This window comes from Gopherus evgoodei, chromosome 1 (genome assembly GCF_007399415.2).
Source record: "Gopherus evgoodei ecotype Sinaloan lineage chromosome 1, rGopEvg1_v1.p, whole genome shotgun sequence".
NCBI lineage: Eukaryota > Metazoa > Chordata > Testudines > Testudinidae > Gopherus > Gopherus evgoodei.
The window spans coordinates 102186480-102198787 of NC_044322.1; the positions used below are offsets into that span (position 1 = coordinate 102186480).

Consider the following 12308-nt stretch of genomic DNA (forward strand, 5'->3'; position numbering starts at 1 on the left):
AATTTAAAAACACCACTAAGAACACTTGTAAAGGTCCAGCATTGACTATCATTTCTTTGGGTTTAGACCTTTCAAGTTATATTAACTTTTTGTTTGTAGCTTAATTATTTTAAAAAAAGCATGCTGCTTTAAACAAACATGCTGTTGTCACATCCTGGGGTGCAATTCAGACCAGTCACAGGCTGTGTCACCACTTGCCCTAAAACAGTAGGTGCCTGAAATGCCCTGCTGCTGTGGCCCATAACCTTGATGCCAGCAGACAACTGTGTAGGTCACACCCTGAGTGCATCTGTGCTAGACAGTCCTGGTTCAGGAGCTCTGACACCGTAGCCTGTCTACAGTCCCACTCTGGCTTCCACCAGCCTTGTTGTGGAGGACCCTAATACACTCTCAGTCCTGAATTTTCCCAAAACTGTGTGCTCTGTGATGTCCAGCTGTCTCCTGGACAGTTCAGAGAAACAATAAGGTTCATTTGTTTCTTTAAAGAGACAAAAACACATCATGGCTTCTTAACTTAGCTGGAATAAATACACCCTTCCCTCCAAAAACAGGGCTAAGGTGGTTTATAGTAAAAATAAAACAAATTTATGAACAGGACATAGATTAAGTAATGCCAAGTAAAATAAATAAAGTTAGAAAGGGTTACAAGCAAATAAAAGTGAAAACATAAATATAATCTAGCAAGGTACAGGTTTTGTTCCCTAAGTCAGGACTTTCCACGGAAGTACAAGGAGTTGGCTTCCCTTTTCTTCCTACCTGAAAGATCTTTACTTAAGCAGGTTTCTCACCTATATTTAGTTTACAGAGACTTAAACCCTCCCCCTCCCATTGATTCAAGGACCAGTCTTTTTCAGCTTGCAAGAGCTCTATTCACTTGTTTCTGTCTAGTGTTGGATGCCAAAGATGGCTTTTGACCTTGCTTATGTCTTCCAAAGTTCAATGAATTTGTTCCACAAGGCAGGATGACCTCAAGATGTTCTTCCCTTCCTTTGGCCTTCTTTTCCCCCTGAAGGTAAATGGGACTTTGATTGTTTTGATTCCACCATGCTTAATTTATATTGGAGACAGATAGATAGGTACCTTCTCTTCTTTCTGGGAAGGAATCTGTTTCTTCCTGTTTGGCCATAGACTTTAAAGCATATTGTTAGGTATCTATATTTCATCATAAAGGGTTAATCATATATTGCACAATGATATTAATCACCAGTTTCAATAGGTTTCGCTCTAAACACTTTTATAATACAGTAATATTAAGGACAATTAGATGATTCAATTACTTGTCACTTGAGATTCAGCCTCTCCCCGTCTTTTTAGACCAGTAAACTTTTAAAATGGATTTTTAGGAGGGTTACCTGTCAAAGTAAAGCTTATTCAGGCTGGGAGGAAGGTGATATGGAGCCTGCTGGTGAAGGAAGCTTCGTATGCTTTCTTCTGATTCTGGTGTTTCCTAAAGTGCAAATTGTTCTGTTTCCTGCAATCTCTCCCCTTGCTAATTTGATGGCCCTATGTAATGCTTACATGTAAATTTACCTTCATTTTCTCTGCCTGATGACTGGGCTGGTCAGAGAGGCAAACACATTCCTTTGTCTAGGGCAGATCTGTTTACCAACTCCCCTAACAAGCTTGGTTTAAATATCTTTTAGTCAACCCCCCAGCATATATCAATACCTCTTAATACATAGTCTGTACATACATCACACAACAATTTTAATGGTTAATGAGATATTAGTTTTCAAATGATACCTCACTAAGCATATTTTGTACAAAGATTATTACAATAGTGTGAATACATGGGTGCTGAGGGTCACAGCTATCCATTATTAGATAACTGTTTGCTCCTGTAATGTACTATTATGTGCCATATTCTGCTTTACTTTTCTGGGCAAATGAATGAAATATAGTTTCTGGTGTTATACAAGGTATAATTTGTATGTTTCCAGATAGGCATCCTCTCCCATATGCATATATGTTATGAGCGAGGGGAGTTATTTAAATAACCTGATAACTAAATATGCTTTGTGAGGGGTGCTTTATCTCAGTGATTACTGCATATTGGTTCTGACCATTGCATTAGGGTGTGTATGTGTTACTTTGGTTTCCCTACACATGACACCAGAATACACAAGTCGCTGAGTAGTACTGAGATGAAGATGAGATTTTTGGTTTACAGCAACTTTCAGGGTTTTGAAATTTGTATTTGTTCCAGTTTGGACTTTTGAATACATTTTTAATGAAACCTGACTTGTCAAAATGACTCTTTCCTACAGAAGTGTGTGTGTGTGTCCACGTCTCTGCCCATGTCCACCTGATGATTAGAGTGTTGGCATAGAGGATTCCCAGGTTCAGGTCCCTCCTTCCTGACACAGAGTGATCTGGAATAAAAAAAAATCTACTCTAAATCGGGAACGAAAGAGACTTGAACCTGGATTTCCCTCCATCCCATGTCACGGCCCCTAATCACTGAACTATAGAGTGTGAATCTATCACTCTTCTGTATCCTCCCATCTAACAAAAAACCTTTGTTAAAACCTATTAGTCTCCATGAAACTTGATTTAGCTGAAAATGTTCTGACCAGTTCTAGGGCCGAATGCCTCCTGCAAGATAATATGAATACCTGCAACCCCAACAGATGTCAGTGGAATTTGAAAAAGCTCAACATTGTACATATCCAAATTAGCTCCTGGGGCTTTCTGGTTAAAGACTATCCTGGGTACCCAATCAAGCACAAAGTAATCTCCCTCGACTCCTTTTATGGTAGTCAGACTTCTATAGACTTTGGTGAGTTTGGCTAAATCCTATCCAGGTCTTTGAAAATTCAAGGATTATGTTTGATTCTCCCCTTTACTTTTCAAAATTCCATTCTTGAATGATTCCAACTGAAGTAGCAAAATACTCCCTTTTTATTTCAGCTTGGGCAGAAATTGCTTTTTCTGCAGACACTACAATGAAATTTTTTGAACTCAAAGCTACACTGTGTAAAAACTGAGCAGAAGCCACACTCCTGTCTCCTTGGAACCATGTGAAGGAAATCAGTAGTCAGCAGAGCCAAATGCAGCTTTTATCCACAAGGCAAACATTTAGCTCTTTCATCCATTTCCTTCTATCTGCCTCTCCCTGTCTCTACAACTCAGCTCAGCCTTGCATCTGATGAGAGGGCACTGGTGTCATGACAGAGAATGTGAGCTAATGAAAGTGTAAAGCTTTGGTTCAGCAGAGTAGAAAATTCCCATCTAGTGAGCACAAACTGCAATCTGATATGATTGAGTTTTTAGCAGACATCACTATTATGTGTTTAAAGGTTCAGGATTGTTAAATTTGTCTATAACCCTCTAAAAGGTAGGCATTTGAAATTTTGTCAACATTTTTTTTTGGCTTGAATGAAAGTGTTTACTGTAGCTTATGAATTATTAACACAATTGCATGTCTATCGACAGATTTCTGTTACAACACTGACCCATTAATTATGTTATAAAATGGATTTTAATTAGGGAAGGAGGCATCTCTAAATGGTCAGAGGTTCACTTTTAGGAAGCCAGTTTAGTAAGAACTGGTTTAGATAATATAGGAGATGAGTCAAATTAAAGAGAGGCCCAAAATGGAACAAACTTATCCAGTCCCTCTACCCTGGCTGCTCCCGGTCTGAACACAGTGGAAGTTCAAGTCCAGATCTGAACTTTGTGGCTAAGGCTCATCTCTGTAACAGGCCCAGTCTGGAACATAATATTGAAACACATTCTCAGACTTCAGTTTCTGATTCCATTTCAGTCTCCCTGTACTGGTCCATTTTATATCCAAATCTTCAGCTCAACCTGAATCAAATGGAATATTTTTGACTGCAAAAAGTTTGGTCATATATTTATTTTTTGCCTCTGAACTACCTGATTTGGGGAGGGCCAGAAGAAAAGTGTTGAAATATTCCAAGCGTGAAAGGTATTTCTTTCTTAGCTGGAACCCAGAATAACTTACAATCTCTTGAGACAAACTTATTTTGTAACATTTCCAGACAAGCTTGGACATTTTGAGACCTTTTGAGGCTCACCCCGCAGAGATCACCACCTTATCTAATCTTCTATCTTGCATTTGTATTTGGTGGGTAATTCAGTATCTCATCTAAAGCAGAGATCTTCTTTAAATGTCAGGAAAGAGAGAAAGGCCTGACTCACTACTGCGTTACTCCAGTTTTACACCAGTAAATTGACACTGATTTCTGTGGAGTTACACCAGGATAAAACTACAATGATGAAGTGGCGTATCAGGCCCTGCATTCAAATCCCCCCACCACCCTATACTGACAATGCTGGGGAAAAAAGTGTAACATGGTAAAGTTAAGATAAAGGCATTTTAACAGTTCTCATGAATTAATTTAGTTTAATTGTATTTGTTTTTATTTATTTATGGATACTAAAGTGTTTTAATGGGTTGAATTTTCTGTAGGGAAATTTTTATCACAATATGTGCCATTTAGATATGTCCAACTATTGCCTTCACCTATAATTTACTGATTATTTGTGGGGAGGGGTTAACGTTTCTGGGAATGGTTTCAAGACTAGAAATGTATAAAACCTCTGAATGAATAGATAAAGGTTAAAAAAAATCACAAGATATTATGATCAGAAATTTAATATTTTTTATAGCACATAAGATACTTTGAGACACATTGCAGACCTCTCAGGTAGGCAGTATATTATGCGCTTGCTAAAATACTGTTTCTCCTTGACTACATCACTACAGTAATATGTACAATTATTTAATTCAGTGTAAACTTTGCTTAGAAACTTAGAAATTTGTAGTGATTAATTTAAAACATTCAATCACAAGTAACTGAAAAATCCCAAGGTGAGTTCAAGCTCTGGGTTGTTGTGCATCATGTGATCCCAGTAACAGTACATGCCATAACACTAATGTCAGCAATGTGGCATCCATTAACATTGATGCAAATATTTTGTGACAGGTGTTAACATGTTTTTTGTTTCTTTTTTGAAATTTGCACAAATGTGGAAAAAATAGATAAATGCTATTTTGTTTATACAACCTTTTGTATTCTCATTCACCACACATAGTGCATTCTCTTGTTTCACAGCTAATGTGAGGTACACAGGGTCACCACTACTTCTCCTGTTCTGAAAGGACTGGTCTACATTTTTAATCTTTTGTTATACTGCTGGTGGATGGTTGACCTATTCCAATTTTACCTTGGATTATAAAATTCCATCTGGGTTTTTTATTGTTCTTGTTTTATTTGGCTAAAAATATCAGGGCAGATAAAGTTCACTTTATGCCCATGGCAGACTAAGCATCCATTTCCTTATCCCCTTAATAATGCCAGCAAGCTTTTGTGGGTGGATCGTCTGGACCCAGACATTATCCACTCACCCACTTTTGATACAGTAGCTGATCTACAAAAAGCTTTAAAAGAATAACAAAAACTGTTGAGAATTGGACTGGCCAGCACATAGCTGAGTTCTGGAGAATTATGGAAGATGTTGTCAGAGCCAAACCACAGAGAGTTTGATCCAAATTTATTGCAGCTTTCCAAAGCAGAGTAAACAAAAAAGTATCTGTGAAGCCCACAACTATAGCATTGTGGGGTGGGTGGGTACCTGGGTTTACAAGCTCCTTGAATGATAGTCACATAGGATAACGTGCTTAAATGCAAACGGATCTGATACAGTGCAGTAAAAGCAGGCTTGTTTTTGAATCACATTGCACAGAAAGTTATATATTGTTGTATTGAACCTAGGTATTGGAGAACAATCTTCACTGTGTATTCTTCTGGCATTCTTTAAACAGGATTATTAGGCTGAATTTTCTTTTAATTGTCATTTAAAAACACTCATATTTATTCTCAGTAGGTTTTTTTTATCCAGACACTAATAGATATTCTGTTAATTTGTTAATGTTTTTTTTTCAGATATGCAGTTCCAGTAGCAAAGCTTCTTCTTTGTACTAAAATCACACTTATGATCAAACCTCCAGTCCTAAATGACTGCCCCCAAAAGCTATTCAAATGCATAGAGTATCAAACTGTTTTAGCTTTATCAGAAGACCACCTTTTAAAACAAATGTTGTTGCTCACATGGGCGTCCCAATGTTATGGGGAAAATACCTCGTTTCTGAAATAAAATAAGCGTGTGTGTGTGTGTTAAAATATTTAATCTTCCTTCCCCACGAAATCCTCACGTTCTTTACTTTCATTACAATGTTTTAAAATTAAAGTCCTGATCCTGCAAACGCTGACTCATGGAGTAATCCTTACTTAAGTTACTTGTTCCACTGATGCCATTAGGAATTACTGCACACTCTTACTCACATTGAGCTGTTCCTTACTCACCACTTAATCTCGCTGACATCACTTGGTTCACTCATGTAAAGAAGAGTTATTTACTTAAGTAAGGATTTGCATAATCTGGCCTTAAAATTTGGGATAAAGTAGGAAGAAGGTTGTGGCACCATAGTACATTGTAAAATCCCTGCCGTACTGTCATAAACTGACAGCCTTTTTTTATGGTATACCCTAGATTGCAGATTACTGACTCATATCAATAAAGTACCTATTACAAGCTGTGGTGTATATTCTCCTCTTGATGTCTGCACATAACTCACTCTATTAATGGCTGCCTTCTATGTGCCTTAAGAGGAAACTACGGCACAGAATGACTGGCAAATGTTATGAACACTTAGATTTTTAAATCCTTTTTTTGATACAACAATTAATTTCATTAGGTTACTGAAAGATTCACTATAAAAATTGTATTTTATAAGCTTAATTAAAAAAATTCTTTACTTGTTAAATTGTAAAATCTGTTCCTGAGATTTGGAAATTCAAGTCATTAGACAGATTTCTGGGAATTTTCTTTTGGAAAAGATCCAAATAAAATCCTCTGACTGAACTTTACTTCTGTCCAGTCTAAATCATTCTTATATAGATGAGTTAGAAATCTCTGATAAAAGGGATGTATACTGGGCAATCTAACAGACCCACAATGCTATAATTTTTGACTTACTATAGATGCACCATAAGTACCACAATATCCTAAAAGTAATATAAAGTACTTAGTGTCGGGACGAGGGATAGTTGAGTGTTAGTAGTATAAATTTTGTAACATTTTAGTTGGGTCTGTGTGTGCCCCACTCAGAGACTGCTAGAGAAAGACTCTGGTTGTAAAGCAGCACCTACTAATTTGGCTTCAACACATTTTCCCTAAAGCAGTCAGCTACAAAGCTCCACAGACAGACACTGTAAGAGAGTTAATTGTGAATTGGCCAGATGTGAAATGTGATACCTAGGATTTACTTCTAGCTGCCTTGAACTGAAAATTTCCCTGCTTTTGAGGAGCATTGAGCACATCAGGTACCCCACAAAGCCACAAGGAAATATTTGTCTTGAATATTTCCATTAGTTGCTTTTAAAAAAGATTTTTAAAAGTATTTTATTTTCCTCTGAAAAATCATAATTCCTTGAAATATTATTTTAGGCATGTTTTCCCCAGGCCCCCATTCAGCAAAATACCTAACAATAGCTTTAAGTTCTCATCTGAATAGGATGGACTTAAGCATGGGCTTAAGTGCTTTGTTGAATTGGAGCCATAACAGAAAGGCCTTTACCGTGGTCTCATTACTCTTCTTATCTGCTGATGAATTTATAATATGGGATCTTTAGCTCTCTACGACCCACAGTAATTGGTAGTAATAAATATGCTACATATTACTATTACTATATACATTCTTCCTAATATTATAGGATGGCTGTGCAGCAACAAAAAGGGCCCAGAAAGCAGCTCCTTCCACCTGTTTGCAGCTAAAATACCCTCTAAATGGAGGTTTTCATCATGAGGTTGCTTTTTTAAATTCTACTCAAAGCTGAAATATTTGAGAGGGGAAGGAGGGTTGGGGTCTCAGTCCAGCTCCCAGTGAACAGGTGTTCACATAGTAACAAAGACTAAGGCCATTGGTGCTGAGTATACTCTTGTTAGTTGCTTGGCAAAGAGGCTGAGAGCTTCCTGGATTTAAAGGCTGACATGGTTGAAGTGTTACACCTCTACTGCTTGTGCTGTACCTTTATTAATGACATCACCACGTGGGCTGCCTATTCCTAAGCACTGATTTAACTTCAAAGTGCAAAGATAATCCACAGTGTGTGTGTTTGTAGCCATACCTAAACTGCACAGTAGCATTTCACATAGGGTGACCAGACAGCAAGTGTGAAAAATCGGGACAGAGTGGGGGGTAATAGGCGCCTATATAAGACAAAGACCCAAATATCGGGACTGGCCCTACAAAAATCAGGACATCTGATCACCCTAATTTTGCACGTTCTTGAGCTGTTTAAAAATATGGTTTATATGACCTGAATATGAAAATTAAGGACAGTTAGAAAGTTTGGAAAGGATTCATCATGGATTTCTGTTATTTTAAAAAAAAAATTTTCCCTGAACCACTCTTTTAAACAAATCAGAAAGGCTGAAAAATACCACCTAAGAAAACTTGGATTGTTTCCTTATGAAAGGCCCACTTCTTCTCCACTGAAATAAATGACAAAATGTCAGTGGGAATAGGATCTAGAATGGAAAAGATTCTGGACTCAATCGTGTCTTTAAGGCATGTTCCCATGTTCTAGGAGGTGTGTGTGACATTTCACTCCATATTCTTTTTGAAAATATGCTTATGATATGAATATGACATAATTCAGACGTACTTTATGCAAGATGGGTCTTATAAGATATAATTGGAAAGGCTATAATTTACTGAATGTGATTATCCATTTTGTATGCCTGTATCATTTTTTGTAACTGAAGTTAGGAATATTGACTATGTATCTGTATTTCAACTATGCTACTTTGGGTGACGTCCACTGCTAACACTTCAGGTACAATAATGCAAAAGCCAATCAGGACTGATGACCTATCAGTGGGGACAATGGACTGTGAAAAGGCTTGGCCTTCCTGTGGATACTCCATACTGCAACTAACTCAGGGATTCTGTGATACTACCGAGTCAGGTGGTCTTGTCACTGATGCTAAACATTACCTGGGACTTCTTGTATCTTTCCACTGGAAGGAAAGGGGGGGGGTCAAGTTTGGGAAACAAAGGCTTCCTGTCTTATGTAAATCCTATTTAAGGGTGGGGAGTAAGGCAGATGGGACTCCTCCTTTCCATGGCCTGTCTGCTCAAGAAGAAAGACTACTAAAGGCACTTGAAGGGAAGGCAAGGGGGGAGTCCAGACTGAGACGGGTGCAGTCTGAAAAGGAATATAGCTGAAACTCTGAACCACAGAAACTTTGCAACCTGCCTAAAATAACATTTAGGATGAGGATTTATATTTTGTAACCTGTTTCTTAAGTGCATTGCACTTAGCCTATGTACTTTGTTTTTATTTGCTCAGTAATCTGCTTTGTTTTGTCTGTTATCTCTTATACTCACTTAAAATTCACCTTTTGTAGTTAATAAACTTATTTCCTTTTTATAATATAGCCTGGTTTGTGTAATTTCTAACTGGCAGTGTGGGGGTGAGGGAAGAGGGACTCGAAGATGTGCATATCTCCCTCCACATTGAGGGAGGGAGTGAATTTCATAAAACCTTTGGGTTTGTACCCCTTTTAAGGCACCAGAGTGTTGGGGGTAAGCCCTAAGGCTGAATCTCTCCAGAGCAGATCTCTGTCTCTCTGTACAGCTGGTTGTGGCCCTGCCTGTGTCCTTGGCTGGAAGAGGCTTGTGAGCCTAACCCAGCAAAGCCAGGTAAAGGGGATCCAGACTAGCAGAATAGACTGATTGAGCAGGGGAGGCTCAGTTAAACCCCAGCACTTCAGGTGACCTCCCAAAGGGCCCAAACCTGTCCAAATGTGAAGTGGCAGCACTCCAGGAATAGCACTGAGAGGCAATACTATCTCAGAAAAGAATAGTGCCTCAGCACACAAAGGAAGTAAGTCTGCTGCTCCACCCCTTTCTGGGGTGCAGCATGTTGTTCCCCACACATGTCCCTATTACTTCAGTCCAGACTCCTCTCTTCCTCAACTTTTAGGAGTGCTATATGCACCCAGTGAAGCAGTCCCTGCTAACCCCTGTGTACATGAATCCTGTGTACATAGGGGAAAGACTCTCATGCAATCTATGTGTATCATGCAAGTGGAGATGAGGGTAGAGTGGACAAGGATCCCTGACCTCCCTTCTCCCAGTGCACACCCATGTAAAGAGCAATGACTATATGTCCCAACATGATTGTGGTCCCTTATCTACGAAAATTTCATACATGCCTTACTGTGTTCTGCCACATCTGTCACACTATGTCAAATTACGCTGTGCATGCCTTATTATAATGCAGGTTGACATGATTCAGCAGGCCACCCTGCACACCTATAAGAACAAACACGTGATTGACACAGATGGTGCATTGTTTATTGCAATGACAATGCTTACAGATAAAAAATTTAAAACTCACTGGAGGGAATAATACCATGTTGCAGCATACAGTAGTCTGAATTGTATCTAATGGCTCCTGGAATGAAAAAAAAATCAGAAAACATGTCTTGTTATTTGAGCTAGCAGACATAAGTGCATTCTATTATGTCTTTTTGCATTAGGAGTCAGCCCTTAAATAAAAGAAAAAACTTTTAAAACACCCTAGAGGGGCTACATAAGCAAGTGTGCTTCACATGCCCTCTGAGCTGTAAGTATTATTACTGTAAAGCTTATTTTATATACAGTAACTCTTGCGCTTTCCCATTCCCTGCAAGTGACACTGCAGTTGAAATGATTTAATACTGGATTATTTGGTTCTGAAGAAAGACAGCATCCTTGTTCCCTAATGATATCATCATTGCCTGCAACAGATTCTTCATGACATGCTAAGCAGCAGAAGTATCTGACACAGCTGTCAGCTGTTGTTTTCCGAGTAGGTAATAATTATGAATTTGTAAGGTACAAAAAGAAACAATAAAAAAGCTGCTAAATTATGGCAAACAAAACCAAACTCTTCTTGTATTATATTAAATTTCAGAGTGGGTCACTGAGCTCTGGAAATAAAATCTAATTATTTTCAGTTGAAAAGTTCTATGTCACTATTATGATATGACCTAGTTCTGAAGTTCTTGAAATTTTTGGTGAGATAATAAAGATTGGCTCTGTTTTGAAATAGGCCCGGGCATCATTTTTAATATACAAAACATGCCACAAAATTATGCACATTTTTTAAATAAATTGAGAGACCATTGTTAGTTGAATTTAAGGAATGTTGGTGTTAGACATCAAGAGCAACCAAGTGGTACAGTTATATAACGTTGAACTGTGTATGCAGCATTACACTCAAATGTAAATTATGTTGCATGCATAACTAAACAAATAATATTTTCCAGGGGCTCAGCTGATTATTATAATGAAGTAAATGTTGCACTCGCCATTAATTTCCTAATCAGTATTTATGGACTTTGTATTTCATTCTTTTTTTAATCTAATGACATTATTCATTTAAGATCTGATCTGGGCATGAATGTTTCCACTGCCCATTAGTTTTATTTAGAAGTGAAGACATGTCATTGTGTGAAAAATGAATGTTATTAAGAGAGTTTATTATTGGGATGCTCCAGATAGACTATAAAATTTATTTATGCATTTATAAAGTTTATTTTCCTGTGTTTTGACAGAGAACTCAAAAGGTCTGTGGTATTTCTGTGCAAAGATAATTTTGACCTGATAAATTTATCAAATTCTCTTGAGACAGCGATTCTCAAGAGCTGAGAAATGGGCATGTAGTGCTGCAATATGTCTCACAAAAGGGGCTGTTTCGGATAACTCAGTAGAGATAGAAGACAACTTAAATGCATACTGAATTAAAAGAATATATAGATAGATATCTTAAACACCAACAATAAAAGTTCTTTTCCTTTATTATTCCAGGAAAACTGTATCAAAAGCTCTGTGGCGAGGAAAAAAAAAGTTTATTGTGATTTTTAAGATGAACTGATTGCTTAAAAAAGTCCACTAATAATTGTTTAAGATCCCAAATTGACACATGGTGCACAAATGAAAGAAAAAAACTCAGTTTGGGATGATTTAGAAGGATTTAGGTAGAGTTGGTGAAATTATAGTTTGTGAATAAATTATCTGATGAATTTCTCCTTTTATTCACTTTGAAAATTATTCCCAAACTCATCCTGATTTCTGTATAAGTATGTGTTACACACACAGTCTGTTTTCTGAGCAAATAAGAATTGGTTGAAAAATTTCATCCAATAGATTACTCAAAAACTGTACTTTGAGCCTCATTATTTGGGATAGATGTCACCTGGATCATGTAGTATTGTTTCTGCTTCCT

The 12308-nt window shown here is 37.6% G+C and overlaps 1 long non-coding RNA gene across 1 annotated transcript; it reads right to left on the reverse strand.

Moving 5' to 3' along the window:
- Positions 1-1008: 1008 nt before the first annotated feature.
- On the reverse strand, positions 1009-9230 carry LOC115646101. The gene is made up of 3 exons (XR_003998935.1): positions 9145-9230; positions 5660-5663; positions 1009-1022 (listed from the first exon to the last, which is right to left on the reverse strand). It is a non-coding gene; the product is annotated as an uncharacterized LOC115646101 (long non-coding RNA).
- Between the last annotated feature and the right edge of the window lie 3078 nt (positions 9231-12308).